The sequence below is a fragment of the Scyliorhinus canicula genome, chromosome 11 (genome assembly GCF_902713615.1).
Source record: "Scyliorhinus canicula chromosome 11, sScyCan1.1, whole genome shotgun sequence".
NCBI lineage: Eukaryota > Metazoa > Chordata > Chondrichthyes > Carcharhiniformes > Scyliorhinidae > Scyliorhinus > Scyliorhinus canicula.
In genome coordinates this window covers 140,714,955-140,734,973 of record NC_052156.1, presented here as the reverse complement: position 1 = coordinate 140,734,973, position 20,019 = coordinate 140,714,955, and the positions used below count along the sequence as shown (strand labels likewise).

The window sequence follows — 20,019 nt, the reverse complement described above, 5'->3', positions numbered from 1 at the left end:
GCGTAGTAGGAAAAGAAACCCAAGCACCGTTTGAGGGCCTTGGGGCAATGGGGGAGGGGGAGTTCTAAGAAGCATACGGTCCGGGTCAGGGCCCAGCACTCCGTTTTCCACGACATAGCCGAGGATGGCTAGTCTGGTTGTGCGGAAAACGCATTTCTCCTTGTTATACGTGAGATTCAGTTTCTGTGCCGTCTGGAGAAAACGGTGGAGGTTGGCGTCGTGGTCCTGCTGGTCATAGCCGCAGATGGTGACATTGTCCAAGTACGGAAACGTGGCCCGCAGCCCGTACTGGTCCACCATTCGGTCCATTGCTCGTTGGAACACCGAGACCCCATTAGTGGCGCCGAAAGGGACCCGGAGGAAATGGAAGAGGCGGCCATCGGCCTCGAATGCTGTGTAGTGGCGGTCCTCCGGGCGGATTGGGAGCTGGTGGTATGCAGACTTCAGATCCACCGTGGAGAAGAGCCGATACTGGGCGATCTGATTAACCATGTCTGCAATCCTGGGGAGGGGATACGCGTCGAGGATGGTAAATCTATTTATGGTCTGACTGTAGTCGACCACTATACGGAATTTGTCCCCGGTCTTAACGACCACCACCTGAGCTCTCCAGGGACTATTGCTGGCCTCTACAACCCCCTCTCTGAGAAGACTTCGGACCTCTGCTCTGATAAATACCCTATCCTGCAGGCTATACCGCCTGCTACGAATGGCTACGAGTTTACAGTCCTTAGTGAGATTGGCAAAGAGAGGAGTGGGGGGGATTCGCAGCGTAGCGAGGCTGCAGATAGTGAGTGGGGGCAGGGGCCCGCCGAAGCTGAGGGTGAGGCTCTTGAGGTTACATTGAAAGTCTAGGCCTAATAAGTGTGGCGCGCAGAGTTCGGGCAAAACGTAGAGTTTGAATTTTGAGTAGCTAGCGCCTCGGATTGTGAGTGTCGCGGCGGTGCGCCCCTGGATCTGGATGGAATGGGAGCCTGAAGCGAGCGAGATAGTTTGCTGCGCGGGGAAAACGGGGAGCGAACAGCGTCTTACCAGGTCTGGATGTATGAAGCTCTCAGTGCTCCCGGAGTCGAAGAGGCATGGCGTTTTGTACCCGTTGATATGGACCTCAGCCATCGAATTTCGCAGATGCTTCGGCATGATTGGTCCAGAGTGACTGCGCTGAGTTGCGGGTAGTCGGCGGCTCGATCAGCTGTGCTGGAGTGGCCCCGTGATGACTGCCCTCTGACTTCATAGTCGTATTCTTCCGATAAGTTGTCCGAGCGCGGAGATGCAGGTCGGGCCCGTGGATCGCATGTGGCGGGCGGCGAGGAAGATGGCGTCCAAGATGGCGGCCCCCACGAGTCGCATGTGGCCGGCCGCGTGGTGGAGGTTTGCCAAGATGGCGGCCCCCATGGATCGCACGTAGCTGGAGGGGGCGGAGTCTGGGCATAGGCCGCAGCGATTCGGGCCTGCGGGTGAGGGGAGCGATTACTTTGTGCCGCTGGGGAGCGGGAAGCAGGGGCCCTTTTAGCGAGGCACACTCTTGCGTAATGGCCTTTCCGCCCGCAGCTGCTGCAGGTCGCGTTGCGGGCCGGGCAGTGCTGCCGCGGGTGCTGGTTCTGGCCGCAGAAATGGCAGGCAGGAGCAGCATGGTGGCTGGCTGGAACAGCATAGTGGCTGGCTAGGGCAGCATGGTGGCTGGGCGGCCGCGTAGCACAGGCCTGGGGGAGTCGCTGGTCGGGGGCCCATGATTGGGTTGCGGGGTCCACGGGGAACGAGTTAAGGCTGCGGAAGGAGACCTCCATCGTGGTAGCAGCTTCCACAGTTGTTTCTAAGTCTTGGGTCCCCTTTTCCAGCAATCGTTGGCGCACATAATTAGACCTGAGACCCGCTACAAAAACATTGCGTACAGCAAGTTCTCTATGTTCAGCCGCGGTAACCGCTTGATAATTACAGTCATTGGTCAAATTATTGAGTTCCCTTAGAAATTCGGCGAGTGATTCTGTAGGCCGCTGGCGGCGAGTCGTGAACACATGGCGTACGTAAACTTCGTTAATGGGCCTCACATATATCTTATCGAGTACTGCTAGCGCTGCAGTATATGAACCGGCCGAGTTTAGTCGTGTAGAGATTCTGTGGCTCACCCTCGCATGCAGTAGACTCAACTTCTGTTCCTCTGTCGTTTCGGCTATGCTTGTTTTGCCAGGTAGGCCTTGAAGCACCGCAGCCAGTAGGAGAAGATTTCTTTAGCCACTGCATCCTGCGGGTCGAGTTCCAGGCATCCAGGCTTGAGGGCTGATTCCATGATCGATCTTGACTGTTTTTAAGTCGATTAAATTGATGGAACCATCAATTCACCAGACACGTGTTTCCGATATGAATCTAGGCTTTAATCGACTTACTACAGAGCCAGCCTGTTACCCGTTGATGAACTCTCAGTGAACTGCAGGCTGACTCTGGGGTAGGTGGGACCTCTACAAACAGGATGGTCTTCACCTGAACCAGAGGGGTACCAATATCCTGGGGGGGAGATTTGCTAGTGCTCTTCGGGGGGGTTTAAACTAATTCAGCAGGGGGATGGGAACCTAAATTGTAGTCCCAGTGTACAGGATGTTGAGAGTAGTGAGGTCAGGGATAGGGTTAAAAGTTCGAAAGAGGGCACCGGCAAGCAGGACGCTGGTTTGAAGTGTGTCTACTTCAACGCCAGGAGCATCCGGAATAAGGTGGGTGAGCTTGCAGCATGGGTTGGTACCTGGGATCTCGATGTTGTGGCGATTTCGGAGACATGGGTAGAGCAGGGACAGGAATGGTTGTTGCAGGTTCCAGGATTTAGATGTTTCTGTAAGAACAGAGAAGATGGTAAAAGAGGGGGGGGTGTGGCATTGTTAATCAAGGAAAGTATTACGGCGGTAGAAAGGACGCTTGAGGACTCGTCTACTGAGGCAGTATGGGCCGAGGTTAGGAACAGTAGAGGAGAGGTCACCCTGTTGGGAGTTGTCTATAGACCTCCGAATAGTCCCAGAGATGTCGAGGAAAGGATTGCAAAGATGATTCTTGACAGGAGCGAGAGTAACAGGGTAGTTGTTATGGGGGACTTTAACTTTCCAAATATTGACTGGAAATACTATAGTTCGAGTACTATAGATGGGTCAGTTTTTGTGCAGTGTGTGCAGGAGGGTTTTCTGACACAGTATGTAGACAGACCAACAAGGGGCGAGGCCACATTGGATTTGGTACTGGGTAATGAACCCGGCCAGGTGTTAGATTTAGATGTAGGTGAGCACTTTGGTGATAGTGATCACAACTCGGTTATGTTTACTTTAGCAATGGGCAGGGATAGGTATATACCGCAAGGCAAGAATTATAGCTGGGGGAAAGGCAATTATGATGCTATTCGGCAAGATTTAGGAGGTATAGGATGGAGAAGGAAACTGCAGGGGATGGGTACAATCGAAATGTGGAGCTTTTTCAAGGAACAGCTACTGCGTGTCCTTGATAAGTATGTACCTGTCAGGCAGGGAGGAAGTTGTCGAGCAAGGGAGCCGTGGTTTACTAAGGAAGTTGAAGCACTTGTCAAGAGGAAGAAGAAGGCTTATGTTAGGATGAGACATGAAGGCTCAGTTAGGGCACTTGAGAGTTACAAGTTAGCCAGGAAGGACCTAAAGGGAGAGTTAAGAAGAGCGAGGAGAGGACACGAAAAGTCGTTGGCGGATAGGATCAAGGAAAACCCAAAGGCTTTCTATAGGTATATCAGGAACAAAAGAATGACTCGAGTAAGATTAGGGCCAATCAAGGATAGTAGTGGAAAGTTGTGTGTGGAATCAGAGGAGATAGGGGAAGCATTAAATGGATATTTTTCGTCAGTGTTTACACTGGAGAAAGACAATGTTGTCGAGGAGAACACTCAGGTTCAGTCGACCAGGCTAGATGGAATTGAGGTTCAAAAGGAGGAGGTGTTAGCAATTTTAGAAAATGTCAAAATAGATAAGTCCCCTGGGCCAGATGGGATTTATCCTAGGATTCTCTGGGAAGCCAGGGAGGAGATTGCAGAGCCTTTGTCCTTGATATTTATGTCGTCTTTGTCGACAGGAATAGTGCCGGAAGACTGGAGGATAGCAAATGTTGTCCCCTTGTTCAAGAAGGGGAGTAGAGACAACCCTGGTAATTATAGACCTGTGAGCCTTACTTCGGTTGTGGGTAAAATGTTGGAAAAGGTTATAAGAGATAGGGTTTATAATCATCTTGAAAAGAACAAGTTGATTAGCGATACTCAACACGGTTTTGTGAAGGGTAGGTCATGTCTCACAAACCTTATTGAGTTTTTTGAGAAGGTGACCAAACAGGTGGATCAGGGTAAAGCTGTTGATGTGGTGTATATGGATTTCAGTAAGGCGTTTGATAAGGTTCCCCACGGTAGGCTATTGCAGAAAATAAGGAAGTATGGAATTGAAGGTGATTTAGCGGTTTGGATCAGTAATTGGCTAGCTGAAAGAAGACAGAGGGTGGTGGTTGATGGCAAATGTTCATCCTGGAGTTCAGTTACTAGTGGTGTACCGCAAGGATCTGTTTTGGGGCCACTGCTGTTTGTCATTTTTATAAATGACCTGGAAGAGGGTGTAGAAGGATGGGTTAGTAAATTTGCAGATGACACGAAGGTCGGTGGAGTTGTGGATAGTGCTGAAGGATGTTATAGGATACAGAGGGACATAGATAAGCTGCAGAGCTGGGCTGAGAGGTGGCAGATGGAGTTTAATGCGGAAAAGTGTGAGGTGGTTCACTTTGGAAGGAGTAACAGGAATGCAGAGTACTGGGCTAATGGCAAGATTCTTGGTAGTGTAGATGAACAGAGAGATCTCGGCATCCAGGTACATAAATCCTTGAAAGTTGCCACCCAGGTTAATAGGGCTGTTAAGAAGGCATATGGTGTGCTAGCCTTTATAAGCAGGGGGATTGAGTTTCGGAACCACAGGGTCATGCTGCAGCTGTACATAACTCTGGTGCGGCCACACCTGGAGTACTGCGTGCAGTTCTGGTCACCACATTATAGGAAGGATGTGGAAGCTTTGGAAAGGGTTCAGAGGAGATTTACTAGGATGTTGCCTGGTATGGAGGGAAGGTCTTACGAGGAAAGGCTCAGGGAATTGAGGTTGTTTTCGTTAGAGAGGAGAAGGCTGAGAGGTGACTTAATAGAGACATATAAGATAGTCAGAGGGTTAGATAGGGTGGACAGTGAGAGTCTTTTTCCTCGGATGGTGATGACCAACACGAGGGGACATAGCTTTAAATTGAGGGGTGAGAGATATAGGACAGATGTCAGAGGCAGTTTCTTTACTCAGAGAGTAGTAGGGGTGTGGAACGCCCTGCCTGCAACAGTAGTAGACTCGCCAACTTTAAGGGCATTTAAGTGGTCACTGGATAGACATATGGATGAAAATGGAATAGTGTAGGTCAGATAGGCTTCAGATGGTTTCACAGGTCGGCGCAACATCGAGGGCCGAAGGGCCCGTACTGCGCTGTAGTGTTCTATGTTCTATGTTCTAAGGGTATTTATACAGCAGCACTAGGGGGAGGAGTCGTCGGCAGAGCCAAGGGTGGAGCCCTGTACAAGCTCCTGAGCATTCCCAGAGCTACTCCCCCTAGTGGTCGGATAACGCTACTGCGCTTACAAAGACACAGTGTGAATTATCATATTACATTTACCACAGAGTACAATCCTAAACTTTTTAACTTCACAAAGAACAGCTTACAATTACCCCTTAAACACTACTACTACTCAATTTCCAATTAAACAATAAGAAAAGAAACATACAGCTCTCAATCTATCTAATGCACACCCCCCCCCCCCCCCCCCCCCCCCCCGATTCCGGATGATGAATTGTTGAGTTAAATTGCTTCATTCCTAAACAATCCATAACTTCCTTGAATAACTTATATAAAATCATATCCCTGATCTGATTGAATTTCTTTTGGTAGTACCTATCTAGTAACAAATTTGGTTAACTCCTCGAAAATCTTCTTACATGGGCAGCATGGTAGCATAGTGGTTAGCACTGTGACTTCACAGCAGTTAGCACTGGCTTCACAGTGCCAGGGTCCCAGGTTCGATTCCCTTCTGGGTCACCGTCTGTGGGGAGTCTGCACGTTCTCCCCGTGGTACGGTAGCAGAATAAGAATCTGACCAGGCGCATTTTGAGGGATCCTGAGGTCTGCTTTTCAAACCTCTCTTAAAAGTTTGCACTGTCCATTGGGCCAGCTGATTTGAGGATGGGTGGTACGGTGCTGTGCAATGTGTCGCACCCCATTCGTCTTTATAAAACCGCCAGACTCCCTGCTAGTAAATGACGTGCCTTTGTCGGTAACCGCACCTCCAGGATACTATGCATACTAAACGTAACTCTCAGATTCTCAATCGTCGCCTTCGAAGTAATGGCCGACATCCTTTGGGCCTTTAACCACTTTGGGTGTGCATCCACGACAATCAGAAACAAGGAGCCCTGAAAATGACCAACAGAATCTGCATGAAGCCCCACTGAAGACCATTCGGGCCACTCCCGTGAGTGAAGCAGCAGTGGGTGGGAGCTTCTGCAGTTCCTCCCGAACACTGCATTGCTGGGCCAGTCACCCCACCTCTACCTCCAGGCCCAGCCACCAGACATAGCTGTGGGTGAGTATTTTCATTTTGACATGTCTGGGTGCCTGTTATGCAGGTCTCTTTGTATGAAGTCCCCCTTTTGAGGAACCACGATGTGAGTCCCCCACAGGAGGATGTCATCTTCAACGCTCAACTTTTTTCGTATAAAAGGCCTTTAACTCGCTGGGCAGTTTCCGATGCTGACCCCTGTATAGTACTATGTGGTGGACTTTGGACAATGAAGGATCTGTTTGTCTTCATTCATGTATTTCGACCGCCATGACAGACAACGTACCCATGAAGTTCAATGTGGCTCCCACTTCATCGGTTATGAAGGGAGTCGGTGAGTGGTCTTGTAGGCAGCGGAGATCTACTGAATGCATCCGTGTTCATAATCTGTGTCCCCCATTGGTGCTTGAACGTGTACTTGTACACCGCCAAAAAGAGGGCCCCTCTGGATTCTGGCTGGCGCTAAAGGTGGGATGGCTTTGTCCTCCTTGAAGAGTCCCAGGAGTGGTCTCTGGTCCGACAAGTTGGTGAAGTGACAACCATACTGTGGTACTGAAAACAGGCTGGGAAGATACACATAGGCCAGGAACAGGAACTGTCTCATGAGGCCCTGACTGGAATCGATACTGGCCATCTGCAAGAGCACTCACTGCATAAACCTGTTATCGTTATATGGACTTTGTGATACCCACTCCAAAGAACAAGACCAGCTATGAATATGTAACAATCTTCCAGACACAGGTGATCAACTTTGCTGCATGACAAAGAACAGACAAAAGAAGCCATCAGACTCCATAATGAGCTGATGGCTGGTCAGACGAGGGTGTTTCAGAGGACAATGGGTCTTGATTGAATCATCCTGGATAAACAGGAGTATCCTGTCTTTCCCATTAACAAGTTGGGGTCTGGATGGAACAATGGCCAGTTGTGGGTGTATACCTATGACTCAATGCTAGCTCAACAGTATGAAGGAAGGAACATAGAACAGATCCTCAGCGATAACCTGGGAGACCCCCAGGCACAACTATCGCAAGAAGAAAGGACCCAGGCTTCGAACCCAGCGAAGAGATCCACATTGAGTGACCGTAGCCTGGCAGCCTCCTTCACTAAGTGTGGGTAAAACCCAAAGCTCAGCTGTGAGTCTGAGTCAGATTTTGTTGAGTAAGAGAATTGTGAATAAAATTACGTCAGTCCCTGAACCTGTTTTGTCCTTTGTTCATCTCACAAATGAGGGCACCTGGGTAAAACTTTTGAGTAAGTAAGCTGGTCGAAAGTATCTTGAGGTTTTACAGGTTGAACAATACATATACTGGTGGAACATCTTGACTGCAAAGACTACGGCCAGACCTTCTTTCTCGATTTGTGTATAGTTGTGCTTTGCCATAGCCAGTGTTCTGAAGGCTGCTCACCATTCGATGTGATAACAAGCCGCCAGTGCCGCCTGGTGAGGTGTCACTCGTGACTACCAGTGGTTAGGTGGGATCGTAGTTTGCCAGCAAGCTGGATCAAGTCAGCTGCTGTTTTAAATTGAGGAAACGCCTCTTCCTGTGGTGCTCTCCACACCCATTCCTGGCTTTGTTTTTTTTGCAGGATGTGCAGGGGGGCTAGAATGGTTGTGAGGCCTGGGATGAATTTGCTATAGTAGTTCACAAGTCCGAGAAATGAGTGCAGCTCAGTTGTGCTTTCGGGTATGGGGCATGTTGAATGGCGCATATGTTTTCTTTCTACAGGGTGTAGACCCTCCCGGTCTATGCGGTACCCCAGGTAGATGACCTCTGGCGTGAAAAATGCACTTCTCTCTTTTCAGCCAGACGCCTGACTCCGAAAAGCCGGGGAGCAGCTCCTCCATGTTATTCAAGTGTTCATGCTCAGTTGTACCCATGGCCAAATAAACCATCACAAATGATATACGTATACTTCCTGGTAGACCCCTACCTGTTCCTGCTTGGTCGGTGCCTTGTTGGCTAACCTTATATACACTGAGTAATGGAGATATCCCTTTTTTTTTTCTAAAAAAAAATAAAAAAATAAAAAAATATTTTATTTCTAAATTGGCTGTGCCAATTATTTATTTATTTATTTATATATATTTTTTCTTTTTTAAATTTAGATTACCCAATTATTTTTTCCAATTAAGGGGCAATTTAGCGTGGCCAATCCACCTACTCTGCACATCTTTGGGTTGTGGGGGCGAAACCCACGCAGACACGAGGAGAATGTGCAAACTCCACAAGGACAGTGACCCAGAGCCGGGATTGAACCTAGGACCTCAGCGCCGTGAGGCAGTTGTGCTAACCACTAGGCCACCGTGCTGCCCCGTAATGGAGATATCCCATCCTACAGAATACTTTCCATAACACATTGGAAAATAGCACAAGCCAACGTACTCCGAAAGGCAGTCTAGTTTTAGATCCTAATGGGGACCACTTTGGGTGACGCGATGCAGTGCAGCTGCATGCATCCCTCATTGGGTTGTTCCAAGAGAAAAGTGCAGGACCTGGGTTGGCGCCTACCTCGGGTGGGTGGCAGGTTTGATAGTTGCCCTGTGACTTCCGCTCCCTGCGCGTCTCCGGCCACACACCCCACATTGTCTGGGGCCATCCTCTATGGATTCAGGGGAGGGTTCTGTCTGGCTGACTCAGTCGAAGACCATCAGGCCTGACCTCGGCGGTGTTCTGTCCAGGGAAAGGTTCTGAGGGTTCCCATTTTGGGGGGGGGGGTGTCATACGCTGGGTGGGGGTATGTCCCACACTATTTACTTCCATCCCTTGAAGCTCCAGCACTCCCTTCTCTGCATTTTCTCTTGAAAGTGAAATTTCTCCGGCCGAGCAATGGCTCGGAGAGTAACAGTAATATCCTGCACAGGACCTACGGGATGAGAACGCTTATCTTCCCTGTGCTCCTTGCAGAGTACGAGCTCCCCCTGTGAGGGGTGATATCTCCATTGCCCAGCCATTTCTGTATTGGTGCAGAGCACTTTTTTTTTAAATTTAGAGTGCCCAATTCATTTTTTCCAATAAAGGGGCAATTTAGTGTGGCCAATCCACCTACCCTACACATCATTTGGTTGTGGGGGCGAAAACTGTCATAATATACACACAAGTATATGATGGTGCACAGACAGCCATTGATTGACACACAGGATGACCAATGAACACACAGAACACAGCAGCCAATCACCGTGAGCAACAACTAGAACATCCACCATGTGGTAGTAAGATAGTCTGGTCAGGTTAGCCTCAGGTCTCCAGTATCTGGTCTCCAACTCAGCATAGTGTCAACCCACAGTTAAAGTATGTTTAATAGTTAGTAGTTCAATAAAATCGAGTTGCATTTCTCCAAGTGTTGGTAGCCTGTCTCTCTGACTGCTATGGTAAACGCAGTCCCCGCAGACCCAGCTTACCCAACACATCATGGTACCAGTGCGTGATGTTAGAGTTTGGCGGACCTACCCTGAAATAATCTGCCTTTGACCAGCGATCAGCTATCCGGTAACATGGACAGCGTCCGCCCTCCCCCGCCGCTCCGCATCGCCGGTAACCTCGGTGCCAACTGGACGATTTTTAAGCAGAAGTTCCAGCTGTATCTTGAAGCCACTGACCTCGAAGCCGCATCGGATGCCAGGAAGATTGCTCTCCTCCACTCTACAGCCGGGGCCCACCCTATCCACATTTTTAACTCCCTCACCTTTGCTGAAGGTGAGGACAAGTCCAAGTTCAAAACAGTCCTGCTGAAGTTCGACAGCCACTGTGACATCGAAGTCAGTGACAGCTTTGAACGATACGTGTTCCAGCAGAGGCTTCAGAGTAAGGATGAACCTTTTCAGTCCTTCTCAACCCATCTCCGTATCCTCGCGCAATCCTGCAACTACGGCTCCACTTCCGACTCCATGATCCGCGACCAGATCGTTTTCGGGGTCCACTCTGACCCCCTTCGCCGGCAGCTCCTTAAAGTGAAGCAGCTCACCCTTACCATCGCCATCGAGACCTGTGTCCTACATGAGCACGCTAATAACCGGTACTCCCATATCAAGGCGGCAGAGACAGCGTGGCAAGGCCGCCACGATGCGGAGCGGGTGCAGGCCATAAAACAGCTCCAGGGCCTGAGTCTGGATGAGGGCTGCCATTTCGCGCGCTTTTCCCGGGCTCTTGCGCATGCGCGCAACGACCGAGGGGACGGCGAGGCCGAGGACCGAACTGCGTAGGTGCGCACATCGTTCGACCGCACCGCGCATGCGCGGTGGAGCACGGAGCGTCCTGACGTCGGCGCCATGACGTGCAACAACTGTGGCTCCTCCCACTTAAAGTGGCAATGTCCCGTGAAATAGCGCGCTGTCTCCAGTGTGGCAAGCCTGGCACTACGCAGCCATGTGCAGATCTGCTCAACTGCCCAGCACACATCGGTCCCAGCCGCAGTGCAGGAACGTCCGGTCTGTGCAGCAACCCGTTGCAGACTCCGACTCCGACATGGTTCCAGATCCCGACACCGAGGATCTCACATCCCCATTCCGGGTGGGCAACATCACCAAGCATACAATGCTTTCCTCAAAAAAGGCCAAGCCCCTCCCAGTGATGAGCATTGATCCGGACGACGAGTGGTGTGCCACCCTTACGGTCAACAAATCTCGCATACGCTTCAGGCTGGACACCGCTAACCTCATTTTGCAGTCTGACCTGGATAACACCCATGTCAAGCCGAACATCCTTCCATCGGCCTGCCAGCTTCTCGACTACAATGGCAATGCCATTGCTGCCAGTGGCTCATGCCAGCCTGTGGTACCGCACCGTTCTTTAAGAGCCACCCTGCGTTTCAAAATTGTAGGGTCCAACAAAGCTTCCTTGCTCGGTGCTCAGGCCTGCAAGATCCTGAATCTCGTACAGCTGGTTCACTCCATGTCGCCCGCTGAGGCATCAGCCTCGCCAGATGCCAACTTCCAAATCCAATTAAATTACATAATTGCACGATACCACAGCATCTTTTTTTAAAAAATAATTTCATTTCAAATTTTTCAACAACAAATTTTATCCCAACAAAGACAAGAGAAAGAAAAAGAAAAAAGAAAACAGAAACCCCTCCCCCAATACAAAGCAATAAATTAACAACAAGAAAGAGTAATAAACGTAGAACCGTAAGAACACACTCCCGTAACCGAGCCAAAGTCCCCCCCCCCCCCCCCCCGCGGGTTGCTTCTGAAGTTGACCACCCTCTAACCCTCCGCCAGGAAATCAAGAAAAGGCTGCCACCGCCGGAAGAACCCTTGCACCGACCCCCTCAGCGCAAACCTGACCCTCTCCAGTTTAATGAACCCGGCCATGTCGTTAACCCAGGATTCCGGACTCGGGGTCTTTGCGTCCTTCCACTGTAAAAGGATCCTGCGTCGGTGTAGAAGTCACAGTCGGGCTACTAGGGACGCAAAGGCCAGAATACCGGCCTCTCTCGCCTCCTGCACTCCTGGCTCCGATGCCACCCCAAAAATGGCGAGCCCCCAGCCCGGTTCCACCCTGGAACCAATCACCGTGGACAAGGTCCCCGCCACCCCCTTCCAGAAACCCTCCAACGCCGGACAAGCCCAAAACATATGGGTGCGATTCGCTGGACTACCCGAACACCTCCCACACCTGTCCTCTCCCCCAAAGAACCGGCTCAGCCTGGTCCCAGTCATATGCACCCTGTGCAGCACCTTTAGCTGGATTAAACTAAGCCGTGCGCAAGAAGAGGAAGAATTCATCCTCCCCAGGGGGTCCGCCCACGTCCCCTCGTCAATCGCCTCCCCCAGCTCCTCCTCCCACTTCGCTTTCAGCTCCTCCACCGAGGCCTCCTCCCCTCCTGCATCACCTGATAAATTGCAGAGATCCTACCCTCGCCGACCCACGTCCCGAGAGCACCCTGTCCCCCCCCTTGCCGGATCCGCAATGTACAGCAGTAAATCGTCCGTGTACAACGGCAGCCGGTGCTCCTCCCCCCCTCACAATCCCCCTCCAGTTCCTCGATTCCCTCAGTGCCATGGCCAGGGGTTCAATCGTTAATGCGAAGAGCAGGGGAGACTAGTCCCCCGGGACAGCCGAAAGTCCTCCGACCTCCTCCCATTCGTCACCACGCTCGCCACCGGGGAGCTGTACAGTAGCCTCACCCAACCAATGAACCCCTCACCAAACCCAAATCTCCTCAACACCTCCCACAGGTAACTCCACTCCACCCTGTCAAAAGCTTTCTCCGCATCCATCGATGCCACTATTTCCGCCTCCCATACTACAGCATCTTCGAGGATATGGGCATACTCCCCTACACGTACAAGATTATTTTGAAACCGAATGCCACACCTGTGGTTCATGCACTCGGTCGGGTGCCGGCGCCCCTTAAGGACCGCCTCAAGCAGCAGCTGCAAGACCTCCAGGACCAGGGCGTCATTTCTAAGGTCGCGGAACCCACGGACTGGGTCAGCTCCATGGTTCATGTCAAAAAGCCGTCAGGGGAACTGCGCATTTGTATCGACCCCAAAGATTTGAACCGTAACATCATGAGGGAACACTACCCTATCCCAAAGTGCGAAGAGCTGGCCTGTGAAATGGCTCGCGCCAACTTTTTCATGAAGCTGGATGCCTCCAAGGGGTTTTGGCAGATACAACTTGACGCATCCATTAAAAAGCTCTTCACTTTTAACACCCCGTTTGGCCAGTATTGTTACAACCGGATGCCCTTTGGTATCATCTCCGCCTCGGAGGTGTTCCACCGAATAATGGAGCAAATGATGGGGGGCATCGAGGGGGTGTGGGTGTACGTCAATGACATCATTGTCTGGTCCACGACTCCGCAGGGACACATCGATCGCCTCAAGCGAGTGTTCCAGAGGATCCACGAGCATGGCCAACGACTCAACAGAGCCAAATGCTCATTCGGTCAAACAGAAATAAAGTTCCTAGGCGACCATATTTTGCAGTTCGGTGTGCAGCCAGATGCAGATAAGGTGTCAGCGATCAAAGCTATGAAGACACCGGAGGACAAGAAGGCGGTCCTCCGCTTCCTGGGGATGGTCAACTTCCTTGGGAAGTTTATCCCCAACCTTGCATCTCACACCACAGCTCTCCGCAATCTTGTAAAGAAAACCACCGACTTCCAGTGGCTCCCCGCTCATGAGCGAGAGTGGCGTGAACTCAGGGCGAAACTCACCAAGGCCCCGGTACTGGCATTCTTTGACCCTGCCAAGGAGACGAAGATCTCCACTGCTGCGAGCCAGTCTGGCATTGGGGCAGTACTCCTCCAGCGTGATGAATCTTCCTCCTGGGCCCCAGTCGCATATGCATCTAGAGCCTACTGAGCAGCGCTATGCTCAAATCGAGAAAGAGTGCCTGGGCCTCCTCACGGGGATTGACAAATTCTATGACTACGTGTATGGACTCCCCAAATTTATGGTCAAAATGGACCACAGGCCACTGGTTCACATCACGCAGAAGGACCTCAATGATATGACACCACGCCTACAACGCATCCTCCTCAAACTCCGACGCTATGATTTCGACCTGGTCTACAGCCCGGGCAAGGAGCTCATTGTGGCCGATGCACTCTCTTGCTCCATCACCATGCCGTGCGAGCGGTCGGACTTCGTCTGCCAGATCGATGCCCATGTTGAGTTCTGCGCATCCAACATTTCCGGCCACTGACGAAAGGGTCGTACAGATTCATCATGAAACAGCCAATTGGTCATGCGCCATCTCACAGACGGGTGGCAAAAGGGCCAGCGCCCACAGTTCTACAATATAAAAGATGATCTGGCAGTGGTAGATGGCATACTTATGAAATTGGACAGGATAGTCATACCACAGAGTAAGCGGGAGCTCGTCCTTGGCCAGCTCCACAAGGGTCACCTGGGGATGGAAAAGTGTCGCCGGCGTGCCCGAGAGGCAGTATACTGGCCTGGCATCAATCAGGGCATCGCCAACACTGTTCTCAATCGCCCAACGTGCCAACGGTTCCAGCCGGCTCAGCCGAAAGAGACTTTGCAGCCGCATGAACTGGTGTCGTCCCCATGGCCCAAGGTTGGCATTGATCTCTTCCACGCAAAAGGCCGGGACTACGTCCTCACTGTGGATTATTTTTCTAACTATCCCGAGGTGGTCAGACTGCATGACCTCACATCAGCAACAGTCATCAGGGCGTGCAAAGAAACATTTGCCCGTCATGGCATTCCATTCACTGTCATATGGAAGCGCCCAACGTGGGGATCGAACCAACGACTCTGGAATTAAGAGTCCCATGCTCTACCGACTGAGCTAGCCGGTCCGGGGTCCATTCACAGTCATGACTGATAATGGTCCGTGCTTCTTCAGTCAGGATTGGACAGATTTTGCCCGACAATTTCACACACGTCACCTCGAGCCCCCACTACCCCCAGTCAAATGGGAAAGCTGAAGAGTGGGTACACATTGTCAAACGACTCCTGTGTAAAGCGGCTGATTCGGGTTCAGATTTTAACCTCGCACTGCTAGCCTACAGGGCGGCTCCCTTGTCCGCTGGCCTGTCCCCAGCACAACTGCTAATGAACCGCACACTACGGACGACGGTGCCAGCAATCCACATCCCGGACCTCGACAACTTTCCGGTCCTGCAAAGAATGCAATTGTCTCAGGCCCAATGCAAGTTGGCGTATGACGCCCACGCCACAGATCTCCCTGCTCTGGTCCCTGCTGACCGAGTTTGTGTTCAGCTACCTGACGGTGGCTGGTCTGCCACAGCTGTGATGGTCAAACAAGTGGCCCCCAGATCATTTCTAGTTCGCATGCATGATGGCTCGTTTCTTCGGCGTAATAGGCGGGCACTGCGGCTGCTTCCACGCTCGCCACCTGTACGTGATACCCCACCTTGCCTGCTGATTCCTCAGGACACACCCTCCCAAGAGGTCACCAATCTGCCGCTTCTTTTGTCACCCTCTACAGTCGATGCAGCTCCACCCATTCCAGCGCAGGCGACTCCTCACCCACCCTTAAGGCGGTCAACCAGAATTCGTCGCCCGCCACAGAGACTGAATTTATAGACTGAATGTTTCATTGCCTTGTTCTTCGTTTACCCATCTGTACATATTGTTCTTTCTAATTTGTTGTATGTACTCTATCTGCACTGGACACCTTCCCATGTAAATACGTTCACGTTTTCTGTATATAGTCAGGCTCCTAATCATGTAAATACGCTCACATACTTCGTACATAGTCACACACATTCACATACTCACTATTTATTGACATATACACATTTTTTTAAAGGGGGGAGATGTCATAATATACGCACAAATATATGACGGTGCACAGACAGACATTGATTGACACACAGGATGACCAATGAACACACAGAACACAGCAGCCAATCACCAGACAGAACACAGCCACTATAAAGCCAGAGGGCACTAGTTTTCCCGCTCTCTTGGGATGCAGCCTCTGAGACAGTCAGAGCCCATGAGCAACAACTCGAACATCCACCATGTGGTAGTAAGATAGTCTGGTCAGGTTAGCCTCAGGTCTCCAGTATCAGGTCTCCAACTCAGCATAGTGTCAACTCACAGTTAAAGTATGTTTAATAGTTAGTAGTTCAATAAAATAGAGTTGCATTTCTCCAGGTGTTGGAAGCCTGTCTCTCTCACTGCTATGGTAAACGAAGTCCTCGCAGACCCAGCACATCAAAACCCATGCAAACACGGGGAAAATGTGCAAACTCCACACGGACAGTGACCCGGAGCCAGGATCGAACCTGGGTCCTCAGTGCCGTGAGGCAGTAGTGTTAACCACTGCGTCATTGTGCTGCCTGTTGTGTACAGTTGTGAGCAAATTCCTGGAGGTTTTGTACTCTGGTTTGGGTACCATTAAAAGGGACATGGCTAAAATCCAGGTGGACCCAGAAGCCTAGCCCTGATATTTTCATGCCCGGCCAGTTTCTGATGCTAAAGTGGAGAAAGTTGAGGCCAAACTTCAGTATTTGGAACATGTGAGCATTATTCGTCCTGTACGCTTTGCTGATTGTGTGGTCCCCGTAATGAAGCCGGATTAGACATATAAATGACTACAAATTGACATTGAACACAGGCTCGGGTTTGACCGTTACTCTTTACCTAGCATCAAGGATTTGTGTGCAACATTGGCCGGCTTTGATTTGATTTTTATTGTCACATGTATTAGCATACAGTGAAAAATATTGTTTCTTGCATGCTGTACAAACAATGCATACCATACATAAGGAAGGAAGGAGAGACTGCAGAATATAATGTTACAGTTGTAGCAAGGTGTAGAGAAAAGATCAACTTAATACGAGGTAGGTCCATTCAGAAGTCTGATGGCAGTAGGGAAGAAGCTGCTCTTGAGTCGGTTGGTACGTGACCTCAAACTTTGGTATCTTTTTCCTGACGGAAGAAGGTGGAAGAGAGTATGTCCGGGGTACGTGGGGTCCTTAATTATGCTGGCTGCCTTTCTGAGACAGCGGGAATTATAGACAGAGTCAATGGATGGGAGGCTGGTTTGCGTGATGGACTGGGCTACATTCACGACCTTTTGTAGTTTTGGGCAGAGCAGGCTCTATACCAAGCTGTGATACAACCAGACAGAATGCTTTCTAAGGTGCATCTGTAGAAGTTGGTGAGGGTCGTAGCTGACATGCCAAATTTCCTTAGTCTTCTGAGAAAGTAGAGTAGTTGGTGGGCTTTCTTAACTATAGTGTTGGCATGTGGGGACCAGGACAGGCTGTTGGTGACCTGCACACCTAAAAACTTGAAGCTCTCGACCCTTTCTACTTCATTCCCAATGATGTAAACAGGGGCATGTTCGCCACTACACTTCCTGAAGTCTATGACAATCTCCTTCGTTTTGTTGACATTGAGGGAGAGATTATTGTCGTCGCACCAGTTCACCAGTGGCAAATGTACATTCACAAAATTGGACATCAGCAACACTTACCTTTAGCTGAAGCTTGATGAATCCACATGGAATTACATCACAATTAATATGCACAAGGGCCTCTATACATACACCCAGCTTCCATTCGGAGTGTCCTTGGCATACGCAGTCTTCCAGCGTGTCATGGAGAACATCCTGAGTGGATTGTCACGTGTTGCAGTTTACATTTTTAAAATAAATTTAGAATACCCAATTCTTTTTTTCCAATTAAGGGGCAATTTCACGTGGCCAATTCACCTACACTGCGCATCTTTTGGATTGCGGCGGTGAAACCCGCATGGGCCCGGGGAGAATGTGACATGGACAGTGATCTAGGGCCAGGATCGAACCTGGGTCCTCGGTGCCGTGAGGCAGCAGTGCTAACCACTGTGCCACCTTGCTGCCTTCCTTTGCAGTTTACTTAGACAATCTGATAGTCACAGGAGCCACAAACAAGAACATTTGCAGAACCTCGAGGCGAGGTTGAGATGGTTTTCTGAATATGGGGTCTGCATGTGCTGTGTGAAGTGCATGTTTTACGCGAAACAAGTAATATATTTGGGATATAAGGTGGACCGAGGTAGCCTGCACCTGGTCGCCAAGAAGGTACGGCACCAGAGAACTTTGCTCTTTTCTTGGATTAGTAGATTATTATGGGCACTGAATTCCGAATTTGGCGACTATCCTCGCCCCCCCCCCCCCTCCACTAGCTTTTGAAAAAGCGGCAGCCTTGGGCTTAAAGTGGCGGTTGTCTTCTGCAGGGGTATTGACACATTTTAACTCCTCAAAACCATTGAATATCATGTGCGATGCTTCACCGTATGGCATTGAGGTAGGTTTGTCCCATCTAATGGATGATGGCCGTGACCATCTGATCGCTTTTGCCTCCCGGACGCTAGCTGTGGCTGAAAGAAAATATGCCCAGATTGAAAAAGATGTATTTGGTGTTAAGCAATTTCATCAATTTGTCTATGACCGCCATTTCTTTATCGACACCAATCACATACCATTGCTAGGCCTCTTCCGTGAAGGCAAGTCAGTCCCGCCAATAGCATCTGAAAGGATTCAGTGCTGGGCTCTGTAACTGGCTGCTAACGAATACTCCTTTTTTATAAATGTTTTTATTGGGTTTTTGAACAAAGTATATTTACTGTAATGTACATAAAATAGAACACACTCATATATATATATATACATAGAAGAGAAGGGGACACGCACAAAAAATAAAATAAACAACAAAAAAAAGTTAGAATAAAATAACTGATCGGGTATTATGTGACAGCTCAACAACAGCAGCTCTGTACAATTGTTTTTTACAATTGTACAATAATTTGCAATATTGTTTTTTAGCACATAAGTAGGCATCTGTTTGTGGGGGGGGAAACTGGAGGAGTACATATACATTTGGGCGCCGGGGAAACAATTACAGAACAATTACAGAGGGCAATACGCGAATGGATCTGATGTTGGTGTTGTCGCTTGCCTCTCCCGGACAGTTTTCGCTGCCGTTGTCGTCTCACGATCACCTCCACTTCAGCCGTTCGTCCCGTCTTCCGCCCGGATTTTCCTTGTTCTCTGCTCCTGTAGATGCCAAGTTTGTTATCGTTTCCCGTGCCCTCCTTCCGGTTGTCATTCCCTTGCCTCCCCTCCACCTCCCTGGTTCCCTCTATTGTTCCTGGTCTCCTCCCTCTTCCACCCCCTCCCCCCTTCTGCCCCCTTCCCCCCTTGCCCTGTTGTTCGCCCTTCTTTTCTCTTAGGTTTAGCTGTTATTCCCCCCCCCCAACCCCCCGGTCTATCCCTCCCTCCCGCGCCTCGGCTACCTTCCCCTGATTCTTGGCTACCTGGCTGCTAACAAATACTCTTTTGACCGCTGTCCAGTGACCCAGATTGCACATGCTGACGTGTTGAGCCATCTTCCTCTGCAGTTTGAATCCATGAACCCTCCTTATGCAGTTATAGTGATTGCAGGAATTTCATGGAGTCCTTATCTTCCACTTCCTTGTGTGTTTGTGACTGGACACAAACCAGCCCTGTACTTCCAAGGTGCGTCACCTGGTGTTATACGGTGGGCAGCATTAGCAGCTACCAGGGGTGTTGAAGGCTTTCTCCTCAAAATTGTCTGAGTTAACCGTGGAGGACGGCGTACCCCTGTGGGGCACCAGGGTTGTGGTCCTGGCGAAGGGACAGGCTGCCGCACTGAAGGACCTTCACAATGGACATCTTGGAGTGTCCAAGATGAAGATGCTGGCGAGAAGCTACATCTTGGATTGGACACAGATATCGAGACATTGACCCAGCAATGCTCCATTTGTGAAGAGCACCAGAAGCTCCCCACGGCAGCACACCTACACCTCTGGGAGTGGCCCGGGTGCTCTTGGTCCCCGTGCACATCGATTTCTTAGGGTCGACGCTTCTCCTCCTGGTGGATGCCTACTAAAGTGGCTGGAGGTTCGCAAGAATATGACGATCACCTCCCAAGCGACCATT

At 50.3% G+C, this 20,019-nt stretch overlaps 1 protein-coding gene and 1 non-coding gene across 2 annotated transcripts in view; one reads left to right on the top strand and one right to left on the bottom strand.

Annotated features, from left to right (window-relative positions):
- The window catches only part of LOC119973425 (protein PHTF2-like), a 181,368-nt gene that overhangs the window by 13,395 nt on the left and 147,954 nt on the right, over positions 1-20,019 (top strand). The window lies entirely within an intron of this gene.
- On the bottom strand, positions 14,827-14,899 carry trnak-cuu. Its single transcript has one exon. It is a non-coding gene; the product is annotated as a tRNA-Lys (tRNA).